The 13961-nt window shown below is 43.7% G+C and overlaps 1 protein-coding gene across 1 annotated transcript in view; it reads right to left on the minus strand.

The window, feature by feature from the left end:
• Positions 1-8031, minus strand: part of ARHGEF37 (Rho guanine nucleotide exchange factor 37) — a 78565-nt gene extending 70534 nt beyond the window's left edge. The window contains exons 1-3 of the mRNA XM_084838661.1: positions 7950-8031; positions 6537-6603; positions 4253-4425 (exon numbers count right to left, since the gene is read on the minus strand). The gene's annotated coding sequence lies outside the window, so the exon portion shown is untranslated. The remainder of the gene's footprint in view (positions 1-4252; positions 4426-6536; positions 6604-7949) is intronic.
• Positions 8032-13961: the final 5930 nt, after the last annotated feature.

The raw sequence follows: 13961 nt of genomic DNA on the forward strand, positions 1-13961 counted from the left end.
CCTATATGGTTCCGGCCCAGCCTATCTTAAGGAGCGCCTCCAGCAACACCAGACAGGCCCCTTAACAAGATCAGCCTCGGATGGCCTTCTCTCTGTCCCATCAGCCAGGACAGCTAGACTGGTGGGGACGAGGGAGAGGGCCTTCTCTGTGGTGGCCCCCACTCTGTGGAACTCCCTCCCTAGGGAACTCCGTCATGCCCCCTCTTTAATGAGCTGCCGTCGTGCATTAAAAACGTGGTTGTTCAGGCAGGCATTTGGGGTGGGTTAGGGTATTTTTTTTAAAAAAAAATTATGGTAAAATTTTATTGTTTTAAATTGTTTATGGTGGGTTGTACATCGCCCAGAGTGGCTGGGTGACCAGTCAGATGGGCGATTAATAAATTTAATAAATAAATAAATAAATAAATAAATCACCCTCCTAGCAAGGGTGTCCCTAGAATTCAATGCCTTGCCCTGAACCTTGAGGTGCCCTGCTAGGAATCCCCACTTGCCTGAGTTCCCTGCACCTGTTTTTAAGGGTGCCCAAGCCCCCTCCCTTCTCTCCCTAGAATGCCGTAACCGTTTCTATTTCGACAGCTGTCAAAATAGAAGCAGTTACTCCCTTTGGGGTAGGGAAATGCTAAATGTACACTGTTGCTCTAGGTTGTTTATTTGTGATTTTATATTTTATACTGGCATTTTATAATTCTTATTGCATGTCAATCTGCAGGGAAGCCTAAAGATCTTTAAATAAAATAAATAATGATGTAGTCTAGGGAAGGAATTCTACAAAGAAAAGCACTAGGTGTGCATTCTTCTGCTTCAGTCACTCTGTTCCCTGAATTCAGTTCAGCAAATACTACTGTTCCTATCATCAACTTACGGAAGAATTGTAGTAGTAAGAAATGAAAACATTGAGGATCGGGGGCAGGGTTTGCAGTATTTTCAAAGATTTTGTGTCCTTCTAGAGAGCTCATATTTTGGCAGAACTTAAATTCTAATGAGAAGGAGCCACTCTTTCTTCCACCTTCACAAAGGTTTGTGAAGAACAGGAATTTCCTCCTGAAGGAATGCCTCTGAAAAAACTTGAGAGTTTGCATTCTTTGACACCATAGAAATGGGCCCAACAACAGGTATCATATACACATCCAAAATACCAATGGTGACCTTGAATTCCACTGGTGCTGTTTGGTCAAGTAAACACTATAGCCCAGGGATCCCCAACCCCCGGGCTGTGGACCAGGACCAGTCCGTGGCCTGTTAGGAACCGGACCACAGTAGGGGTGTGGGAACCCCCTTTACCTTGGGTCCGTGGGGGGTGGGAGGCGATCCGTCCCTCCCTCCCTCCTGGAATCCTCGCCAGCCCCGGCTGGCTCCACTCCGCGGTGAGTCCGGGGAGCTGCCGGCCATCTCTGGCCGCTGGCGGACTTCCAGCCGCTGGGACACAAATGGCGCCCGCATAGCGAACGCCATTTGCGTCCCTGTTCTTCAAGTAATAGGCTATGTAAATCTTTACGTAGCCTATTACTGCAAAGAACAGGGACGCAAATGGTGTCCGCTATGGGGACGCCATTTGTGTCCCAGCGGCTGGAAGTCCACTAGCAAAACCATCCCCCCGGTCCGTGGAAAAATTGTCTTCCATGAGACCGGTCCCTGGTGCCAAAAAGGTTGGGGACCGCTGCTCTAGCCCACAAAGTAACTAGAGCTGGGCATGTGGAACATGCTGACTCAAATTTTCCACCTAACAATATTAGGTATTGCATCATACTGTGACTGCTAAACAAAAGTATATGATCATGCAAGCACAACACATTACAATACTGTGGTATTCAGCCAGTGTTACATTTCATTGTTACATATGATAATCTTGTTGTATTTAAAAACCAGGACAATAACGCTATGTATAAATATGAATTTTGCTCAGTCAACACTCAGCTACAAAATGTGCGTCCATTCCTGTCTACACAATAAGGTCTCTTCCTATGGATTCCTGGGTTTCACACAACCCCCACCATGCCTTCCCACTTCTTGTGCTTTCCTACTACTACTGTGTTGATTTATACACCAAAAACATTTTCTTCTTAACACTTTGCACAGGTTTCTATCAAGAAAGCACAAAGGAGAACATTACTGAAAAGACCCTGAGGCACTGATGAATTCAAGTAAACAAGGGCAAGCTGGGGTATCTATGCCACCCACTGACAAGCCAACAACAACACCTATGCACCACATACCTGTTGCTGCTTCTGGAAAGAATGACAATGGAACAGGGTACAATATCATCAGCATTACTCATCGTATATCACATTAGTGAGACAGGGAACACTAGTGCTAGCCAAGAAAGATCATAGGCTCTAAAATGCTCAGGTTCTCCAGAGGGTCATTGGTAGAGTAGAATCAAGACTCTTTGTGGTGTGAACCATTTCAAGTCATTTATGCAGCTCCTCAAATGTGTGACAGAAACAATTCAATATTTACACTCACAAGTACTTTAGATGTGTTGGGCAAAACAAAATCTACTGTAAATAAAGGAGCAAATCCCACCTGCTTTGCTTATTTACAGTACACTGGTTTGCAAGTAACTAAGGAGAGCTAACATTTTGCATAAGTCATTCTGACATTAGAAGAGAGAGCAACATGTGGGCAGAACTGTCTGGGGGCAGGACATGAACACTCAGGTACAGCAGCACATACACTGATATCTGCCTGATGTTACTGCCTTCTACAAATTGAATTGCATTCACATTTGTATCTTAATCTCTACCATACTGCACCTACAGATTGTTTTTTAGATCACTGATCTTTGAAAGTACGTCTGCATCAGTTCACTGCATGATGATACATACCTGAAACTTGGTAACTAGCTTGTGCAGCACATGCCTTATCAAAAGTCCTGTCCCTAAATAGTGTTCCACCCCATGTTCCTTTGTGCAAAAGTTACTACTTCATTAAAGTAGTATAAACTTTTTAACAGTGTCCATCCTGATAGCCAGGACAAACATAAAGGAATATCCCTCATAAGAACATAAGAAGAGCCCTGCGGGATCAGACCAAGGGTCCATCTGGTCCAGCATTCTGTTCACACAGTGGCCAACCAGCTGTTGACCAGGAACCCACAAGCAGGACACGAGTGCAACAGCACCCTCCCACCCATGTTTGCCAGCAGCTGGTGTACATACATAGGCATATTGCCTCTGATACTGGAGGTAGCACAGAAACATCATCTTTTCCATTACATTTTTTCTCCACTATAAGGGCTTTATTACTTTCATTTATCAAACTTGAACTCTGATCTTACTCCAAAGAGCTCACAGTAGCAAACATATGGTTCTTAGGTAGTCTCCTATCCAGGGTAATTAAAGTTCCAGAACTGCTTAGCTTCAGCAGTTGAATTACATCATGTGCCACCAAACCATTCTCTGGGACAGCACTGATTTAATGCTGATCTTCCACATGAAAACAATCTATTTCATTGATTCTGAATTTGCACAATCCAACTACTTGTGTCATTTGCATGTGTCCTCCCCCGTCCTTCGCCCCACCACAATTACACATCCTAATTGTGTAAAATGCACAATTACTTTTGAATAAATTTAGCGGTCTGTGTTTTAAAAATGAAACCAACATAAAATACTCTTCCCAAAGAAACAAAATCATAAAAACAATATTCCCAAAAGGGCAGTGCACAGATGCAAGAGGAAAAGGTAGCCTTCTGGCATTCACAATGAAGGGCGCAAAAGGCTTGTATATACAGGGAACGGATTAAGACTATTCACTCAAACATCAAGGGAAAGCCCAGAACAAGGCAGCAGACTAACTTTAGACATATTCTTAGGCTTTTCCTAGACCAGTTGGGGAAGACTGCTCTACACTCTCCATCCCAGCACTGATACACATTTCCCCACCTTTAAAAAAACCACAGTATGCATCAACCCCCACAGCCAGGCTACCTCCCTCCAACCATTATGTCTGGATGGTATACCACTGTTATAGAATCAGACCTTGCAGGCTATTCCACAGAGGCTAAAATGTGGTCGGGACAAGTTTCAACTATGATATAGATACGTTTTAAGAAAGATAACGAACAAATACAGCACACCATTTTCTAAAACTCAGATCCTGGCATTAGCTGTTCCACCTATCCACCCATCCTGCCCAATTTATGCAAGTGCCAATGTTTCAAAATACCCTTCGTTACCAGTATGTGTCACAAACCTGAAGCTTTTTATTTATGGCTGAAACTTTGAAACCAAAAGTACAGAGAGATGCTTACCCTAGTTGTGCTCCTCCTTTCTGATATCTTCTGGGGAATCCTGCTAATCCTGATGGCACTTAACCACTCATGTTTCATACAAATTTTGCTACAGAGGCCGATTGGGCCAGCCTTCTGGAGTGGCTTTCAGTTCGCAGTATCTGATCTCTGTTTTCCCTGATTGGTTGAAACACCTGGAATGGAAGGCTTGCAAAGGAAGCATTATGAAGCAGGGCAAAAAGTTGCTGAGCCTGTTAGAGGACTAGCTTTACGGGCAACATTCCCTGTGCTGATGCAATTTAAAACATGTTTACCTGGTGTAGATACAAATTATTGGTTCATGCCAAGAAGTGGAAAAAGGTGTTTCTTGTACAAAATGGGCCACTCTGGCTGCAATTCTATACATACCTACCAGGCAGTAAGTCCCACTGAACTCAATAGTAGATATGCGTAGGACTTCATCACACATTTATGACAGCAACCAAAAACTATATATTCTAAAGATCATGGAGATTCTATCAATAAACTAACAGTTTCTCTTAATGAGCTGGCCAATGTGTTCCTTCAAGAGCCCTAAAATTTACCACACACAAAAAAGCTGAATATACCTTACAAACATATTCTCATGTAAACACTTAATTCCCATCTTAACCTGCATTCACGGCTGCTGCCAAAGTGTGGGCCAATTTGGGCTTTGTGTCTGATCTCCCCGTGGCTGGAGGAGCCAACTAGATGTGGCAAGAAGTGTTAATTTTGGAAAGCCTTTAAGTCTTTTTGGAAAGTCTTATAATTCTCTATTTCAACATTTATAATTCACCTTCCAATACATCTCACAAACATTAACGCACCCCCCCCGCTCAAACATCAAAATATAAGAAGCACTAAAACATCAAAAATACTGCACTAGCAGCAGTTTAGAACAGTACAAACATTTCATGCAGCTAAACTAATCTAATTCTCATTCTAGATTAAATGCTCCTCTCCTTTTCCCTTTCTGGCATGCATCTCTCAAATGAAAGGTACACGTTGCTAGGTCGAGGGTACAGTAATTAAACAGGGAGAAATAGAGAAAGCAGGGCCCACTCATTGACATTTACCTGGGAACCCTAAAAGATACTTGGAGCCAGCCCTGTCTCCTCTAACTTTTTACTATAGCAGAAGTCTTACAAAAGACATAGGGAGCCATGTTGGTCCATTAATTTAAAAAAAAAAAAAAAAGGAGGGGGAGCCAAAAATCACCGTATGGCAGCCTTCCCCAACCTGGTGCCCTCCAGATGTTTGAGACTACAACACCCATATTCCTGACCATTGGCCATGTTGGCTGGAGCTGATGGGAATTGGAGTCCAAAACATCTGGAAAGCAACAGGTTGGGGAAGGCTGCTGTAGGGTGATACCTTTATTAGGACCAACTCAGATGTCTGTACCTTGGGACTCCACATATTGAATGCTTTACCACCCATGAAAGCTCAGCTGGACAGCATTATGACAGTAACAGTATAGTAATTTATCTTCACCACCTTCCACACAGTAGCCTCCAAATGTGCAACCCAGCTGACTGCAACAGGGCCACCCAGAGGAATCTGGGGGCCCAGGGCAATGGAATTTTCAGGCAGGCCCTGTCACACACATATATTACAATAATTTGAAATTATATATAATTGAAAGGCCATAAATCCCATTAAAAAGTCCCAGCTTCTCAAATAACTATAGCATACATATAAATGACTGAAGGCAAAAGGAGGAGGGGGCGGCAGAGGATGAGATGGCTAGATAGCATCACTGATGCAATGAATATGGACTTGAGCACGCTCCGGGAGAGAGCGCAGGACAGGAAGGCCTGGCGTGCTATGGTCCACGGGGTCACGAAGAGTCAGACATGACTGAACGACAATACATATAAAAACCTATATAATTAAAAAGTTAGTATTCATTTAAATAGCTACATAATTAAAAAGTAACTATCAATATTTGTACCTAATAACTAATTATTAGTACTTTTAATCTTTCTTCAATAGGTAATTAAAAATATTTCAGACCTAATGTTAAAGGGGGGTTGGAAAGCAGCATCGCCTCTGTTACCTGGCTATTTTCATATTTAAATATATGTTTATCTCTTACAAATTGACAATTTTTAAAAGGCAATTTTAGTGAAAATTTGTTAAAAATGTGTTTATTCTATTTTTCATTTAGTTAAAATTGTTGGGAGAAAACGTGTACGGCCTCCTCCTCCCCTTACAACCACCCCAATCTCTATTCACTACTCCTAGAAGAACTATGCACACAGAGCTTTCAGAGGCATAGTACCCATTGCGAGGAAGTCTTCCATAACCAAGTTCTGAGCTGCTTTCCTCTACTTGTTTTCTTCAGAAGCCTGGAACAGAATACAATATTAATACAAAACAACATGAGTTGACAGTTTTGTTCAAAACAAGAAAAAATACTATGCCCTGTACCCCTGTAATGCTACGCAGTCAAGAGAGCAAGAGCCATTACACTAATTATGACTTCAGAGTGAAAAAATGCATACAATAGAGAGAAGGACTAGGAGGTATACCACATAACCAGCCAATGTGGAGTAAAGATTATGACCAGAAGTTATGTTATAATGGGTGACCTTTATAGGAAATGATTAAAAAGCTGCCCTTGAATATTTGGTATACATAATAATAGGCTTTCTATGAAAGTGTGGCCCAGCAAGCAGAAAAGGGAGGAATTTAGTCAGGAATATGTATTCTAAGGCAACTTATCAATGATTGGAAGAAAGGGGGGAGGGAGGAGAACCCATTTCACACACAGGAAAAGTGAGGCAGCAGGCAATTGAAGTCAATGCTGAGTATGGGTTACATAATCACAGGGTTTAAAACAATAATTTTGACCAGCAAATAGAAAACAGGAAGAATTTAGCCAGAAATGTGTGTTCTAAGGTGTTACTTCCCACCACCAAACAAAGGAAAGGGTAAAAAAAAAAAAAACCAGACTGAGAAGCATTGTATAGCACCACAAAATGGAGGCCAGGCATGGGCCTCAATTCATTATTTGAGGCAAGCATAAAGGAGGACAAAAACACCTCCAATTTAAAAGCAGTTCAGACCCCCCACCCCAATTTATTCAGAATAGCAGCAGAAGAGAAAGCAATTTCTGTCAGAGGCCACTTATCAATGATTGGAAGCGGGGGGGGGGGGAGAAGGGGAACCCATTTCACACACAGGAAAATGAAGGCAGCAGGCAACTGAAGTCAATGCTGAGTTTGAGTTACATAATCACAGCATTTAAAATAAGTTTTAAAAACAGCAAATACAAAACAGGAGGAATTTAGCCAGAAATATATATTCTAAGGCATTACTTTGCACCACCAAAAGAAGGAAAAGGGTAAAAACAGACTGAGAAAGCCTTGTATAGCACCACAAAATGGAGGCCAATTAATTATTTAAGGCAAGTATAGTAGAAGACAAAAAAGGCCCTAATTTAAAACCTGTTCATACCACCCCAGCCCAGCCTAGGCCCACCTCAATTTATCCAGAACACCAACACAGAGAAAGCAATTTCTAGCAGAGGGCTCATAATGATTTTTTTTTCCCAGTCAGGGGTGAGTGGGGGAGATGGTGTAAACAAGAAGGGAACAAAGATTTTTGTTGCATTTTACAACCCAGCACCACCTATGTATTTCTCCAGACACCCAAAACAAAGGCTGGATAGATTTTTAGTTGAAGAACATACCAGTATAAATATGAAAAGATAAACAGTGATGGGCAGGTCTCTTGCCCTGCACCCTGCGCAGAGTGGAAATAAAGCAGATACTGAGTCTCAGTCACTCCACCCAGTCCATTCAACTGGGCTTGGCCTGCCCAACACGCCCACAAGTGGCTCTGATTGGCCACTGACTGGCCAGCTAGCCACCTACTCCATTTACTGGCCAGGCAATTAGCCATCCTTCTTCCTTCGTGCAACCCCCCCCCCCCCGGCCCAAAAGTACCCCTCCCTTGAGGAGGGAAGGGATCATCTCTGAATGGCCAGCTCAGGCTAACATCCTGAGCTGACCCTACTTTTTGTGGCACTTCCCCTCTTAATTAAGGGGCTAGCACTGCCTGCCGCTGGGCACCAGGCAGAATCTAAAGCTTTTCTGGGCCAGGGAAAGGCTCTAGAGTAGCAGGAACATTCTGAGCACGTTTTTTGAAATTAAAAAAGAAGCTCTCCTTGCCTTAGCTCATGTGAATGGCTCACATTGTATTAAAATAAATAATGCTTGCCCAAGGCGCCCCCCCCCCCCTTGTGTAGGGCCCAGGGTAAAGGACTGCAGCAGCCTCTGAGGATATGACCTAATCCTGGAAGTGGCTGCTGGCCTTGGCCAGATATTATTATCAGAGCTGGAGCCATGATTTCTAGCCCAGGTCTGGGAATGCTCTCCTGCAACTTGTGGGGCTGCTCTAAATGATAGTGAGGACAGCAGTACAAGTAAGCACTTCCTCTCGTTGTTTAGTCGTTAAGTCGTGCCCGACTCTTCGTGACCCCATGGACCATAGCACGCCAGGCCTTCCTGTCCTCCGCTTTCTCCCAGAGCGTGCTCAAGTTCATATTCATTGCATCGGTGATGCTATCTAGCCACCTCATCCTCTGCCGTCCCCTTCTCCTTTTGCCTTCAATCTTTCCCAGCATCAGGGTCTTTTCCAGTGACTTTTCTCTTCGCATTAGGTGGCCAAAATATTTGAGCTTCAGTATCTGTCCTTCCAATGAGCACTCAGGATTGATTTCCATTAGGATTGACTGATTTGACCTCCTTGCAGTCCAGGGGACTCATAAGAGTCTTCTCCAGCATCACAGTTTGAAAGCATCAATTCTTCAGCGCTCAGCCTTCCTTATAGTCCAGCTTTCACGGACAAGTAGGCTCTAGGTGCAGATAATTCATAGCCCCTCCCGCAGTTCTCTGATGTCCCTGCCGCTGCACTCTGCTGCTCCTTCTTCTTGGCCAGAGCAGCCTCCCTGCAAGGGCAGATGATGCACAGCTGCCTCCTCATCAACAGCAGCAGCAAGGCGGATAGGTGGACATTGTTCTCTCTGCAATCTTGCTGTTGTATCAGCTGCCACCTACTCACTTCTGCTGGTAACAACTGGGGTGGTGACCATGGAGGGAATACCATTGTTTCAGGAAATGGCCACTGGCCAGATATTGTTATCACAGATCAGCCTTTCCCATCCTAGCACCCTCCAAATGTGTTGGACTACAATTGCCCTAATCCCCAACCAGCATAACCTAGGCCTAGGTTAAGTAGGGATAATTGGGGTTGTAGCGCCCGCCTGTAAAAGCAGTTAGGCTGGCCGGGATGATTAATTGGGCCTGCTCAGTAGTGACCTTCCACATGTGGAACTCCACTTGATGCCTGCCAGACTCCATCATTACAGGCCTTCAAGCAGGCCCTAACCTTTAGGGCCTAAACACTCACGTATTTACTTTGGCCTATAACTAAATTATGATTCTACTGGGGATGTTGTGTACATGATATAGTCTGGTTTAATTGTTAATTCTGATGGTATCATTGTTTTATTGCTCTTGTTGTCTTACTATGTTTTGTCCTTTTACATTTTGTTGGATGGCACCTTGAGGGAGTCCACCCAAAAAGGCAGCTTCTAAATCTTTTAATAAATACATACATGCTGGGGGTAAGGTTCCTCACCTGAGTGTAGGAGAGATTTCCTTAGGTTAATTGGTGGCTTTCAGTCCATCTTATTTGCAGGAGGACAGGGGCGGGAGATGAATTTCCACTGGGACTGCAGAATGCCTGGGAGGTGAGGTTCAACCCTTCTCTCCCCAGCTGGGATCCTAACAAAAAAATCATAATTTGCAATTGAAAAAGCTCTGCCACCCCCGCCCCCTTGCACTTACTAATAAATTTAAAAATACCCTGACAATGTCATGTGTACTTAGGACCTTGGAGATGTGCTCTGGCTACCACCAAGTCCAGACAAAGTTTATGAAAAACTGTAAACTTTTAGTTTTAGGATAGCCTGAGCCTCTAACTAGAGTCAGCCACTTTAACAACAAGAACAAGGGTTCTTACACTGCCACTGGAAGACAGATGCCCCCTCCTCCAAATATTAACTCCACTCACCAACAATATTGTTTGTATGTACTTTACCACACACCTGAGCTGCCTGAAGCAGCTAACATGGCTCCCACCTGAAAACCACTGCTGGAAGTGGTTTCTGGCCAGTGAGGGCACCCTTCAGCAGCCAACCACAGGCAGCTGCCTGCAGAAGAAAGGTCCCTTACATAGACTCCGGCAGGGAGGTGGGTGGAAAGGGTAAGGCAGTTACAGGTGGAAACAAATGCACACTCCTCTCTGCGGTGCAGAAGCATGTCTACTTTTTTTATCTAGACATAATGTTTATTTTGGGCCAGAGACAGAGTCTTGCTTCTACTGAAAGCAACAATAAAATTTCTGTTTTAGCTGTGGGAAGGTTTTGGCCGTCTGTGGCTGTAAATATAGCTCATGTTGCTTGGTTGTGCCATTTATCTGATTATTACCGAGTAACCGCATTTTGTCTCGTCCTGATGACAAATTTTATTTCTGTCTTGTTTCCTCTTGTCCTGCAAAGCAGAGACATGCTAACCTTAAATTCAAAACTATCACAGGCTACTTAGCTTTCTAATGGTTGTCTTCCAGGAACAAAAAGTGAAAGACTATTAACTGTGAATTAAAAAAAAAAAAACACTAGACACTACTGATAATAACTGATACGGCACTTTTAATATACAAAGTGCTTTACAACCCTTTTCTCACTGAGCCTCACAACAAAGCGGGGAGGTAGGACCTTCATATACAATTTTACAGATGTAGAGCTGAAGCAGACATACTGAAACACTAATTCACCACAGTCTAAATCACTGACCCGCTATCCATTGCACCTGTGGCTATATGTGTGGAAACCGGAGGCTAAAATCAGTCATTGCTGCTCAGTGGTGACTGAGGCATGAGGAGAAGGTAGACCCTGTGATTATCAGAGGACATGGTTTGGAGGCAGCAGAAATGTGCAGTGAGCTAGGCCTGCATTGTGCTCATGCCATGCCTGGAGTGTGGTTAGTAGTGCCCATGTGGGCTGGATCTGTGCCCTGACTGGCACTGTTAGGTATTCTGCAGGCAGGGCTCCTGCACTGTGAGGCCTGGTGCAGTCTTGGCCTACTCTTGGCCACCACCTCCACCAAACTATACTCTCTGGTAAAAAGAGAGCCTCTTCCCTCCGTTATTTATTTATATAGTACCATCAATGTGTATGGTGCTTTACAGCAGGGGTGCGCAAAAAGTAAATCTCTAGATATTTTGGACTTCAGCTCCTAGAAGGCCCTTGCCAGCATGGCCAATGGTCAGCAAAGCTGGGAGTTCAAAACACCTGGGCCCAATCTACACAGGCAATTTACCGCAGTGCTATGGTGACTCACACAGACATGACACATGATGTTACCCCCAATCTGTATCAATCCCGGGTTTTCTTGCTGTAAAAACCACCTTTTTTAGACGTCCTTTTGTGACAGATTTTCCCATTACCAGGACTTCCCTGTGTTTGGGGACTCTACTTCTGGGGGGAGGAGGAATGGCTTCAGCACTGCAAGGAGGAATGGAAAGTTGCATCAGTGAAGGGTAGACCCAACAGGAATGGGAGGAGTTAACCCTTTCTGTTGGCTGACCAAGATCCGAGGTTGATTTTTTTTAATAGCATTTGCTAATGCATACCTGCAGAGATGTGACTCTGTGAATAACACACACACATTTCTGCTGGCTTCTCTCCTGCTCTCTCTCTCTCTCCCTTGCCTAGTGAACTGAAGAGCTAATGCAGTGAGGCTTACTCCTGAGAAAGTCAGCACATTGCTTTTGGGATCACTTTTTTTTTTTTTAAGTCTCCACTCCTTTGCATCACTGCACCTGTGAATAAGCTTAATGAATGTAAAAATGGGGGGCGGGAAGGAAACTTGTTGATGTCCTGAGAGTACATAGTCAAATTAATGCGTTTTAAGATCACATTTGTTTCACAAAAGTGAGATTTATATCAAGTCCCCTCCAGATTAACTGGCTACGTGTGCCGTGGGAGGAGTAGATACGAATCCAAGAAAATGCATTTTTAAACTGCATTAGCGTTGGAAAACACCTCTGTTTAGATTGGGCCCTGGAGATCTACTCTCTGCCTACCCCTGCTTTACAGAGTACAAAAAGACAGCTCCTGCCCTAAGGAACTTGCAATCTAAAAGTCAGCACTGGGGAAGCAACAGAGGAAGGTGAGGGAAGTGGAGGCAGGGGTGAACGGTGAAGCAATGTGCAGCTGTTTCAAGAGCGGCTGCTTCGGCTTGGTTGCAGGCTGAGGCAAATAGGGGCTGTGTCAAAGGCTTCAGAGAAAAGGCTGAGGTTTGAATGAAGTAGAGGCAAGTGACAAATGCTCTCAAGACTTTCTCTTGCACACATCACAACTATTGCGCCTAAAATGCCTAATCAGTAGGTTGTCGCTTTGGCATCTACCTTTCACACCTGTGGATCTCAGGCTGCGTCTTATTCAGCAAAAACATTTGCTTAGTGTCTATTGGACACTTCAACGTCTCTTTAATACGGGATTGTCTAATTCAGCTAAATGCTGGCACTGCAATACAGTTAATGCTTCTTTTAAACATGTGTTTTGACAATGTCCAGTAGTTGCTTCTTTTTGCAGGGAGGTTATTACACAGAAAATTTTTGTACTGGAACAGTCTTTAATATTCACTGATGTACACGCTCTTTTAAATTATTTACCTGCTTCATGGAAATTAACAAATGGCCAGAATAAATGGATTCTCTGCAGCCTTTTGACAGCTAAAAGACTGACATTACAACAATGGAAGGATAAACACTCACCTCCTTTAATGCAATGGACTGAGGACCTTCCAACACTTTCAATATTTGAAAGGGTAGCATATAGACATCACCTTCAAATTGATACTTATTTGGATATTTGGTCCACTTTTGTTGCAGCCCATGTATAATTGCTGGAAAGTATACATTTCATAAAGATCCATGTATGTATATTTTAAAATATGGGGAAAACTTTAAAAAATTGAAATATATATTTCAGGTGCCCATGGGCACCATGTTGGGGACCCCTGGCCTAGCAAGTTCAAAACTGAGGTCACATTTGAATTGGGGACTTCCCAGTTCACAGCTCACACTCCTTAACACTAAATGACAAATGTTCACAATATGGGGTGGAGCCTGGAGGTGGGACCATGGCAGGGCCAGCCACTGCCAGCCCCAGAGATAGGCCCCACATCAGGCCCTAGCAATGCTAAACTGTTCATCTATTGTATATTTTTACTAGTCCCCTCCCTTCAAACAATTCCATCCTCACATTATATCAGGCCTCTGCAGATCATAACGCAATCCAGATTACAACTGTGCCACAATCAGAAGGCAGAAATAACCCACATGCAAAGCAAGTAACTCAAAAAAGTGAGCCAAGCCACTGACTATGGGCCAAAAATACATATCCATTATATATTCATAGAATTAAGGCTGCAGAATTCATTCTAGAAAACATTTACCCATTTTACAGATGGGTAACACTGAGGCTGAGACTGCCTGGCCTGCCACCTGGCTCTCCCAGACAGAGAGGGAGGGGGCTACAAGCACACTGGTCAACTGCATCTGATACACTTCTGTAGGCGTGAGCAGGTTGTTGCTGGGATCAAAACACACACGTTGAAGTATGCAAGGGTCC

Source organism: Heloderma suspectum, chromosome 2 (assembly GCF_057233095.1).
Source record: "Heloderma suspectum isolate Gila_16-S chromosome 2, 16-S_ref, whole genome shotgun sequence".
Lineage (NCBI taxonomy): Eukaryota > Metazoa > Chordata > Lepidosauria > Squamata > Helodermatidae > Heloderma > Heloderma suspectum.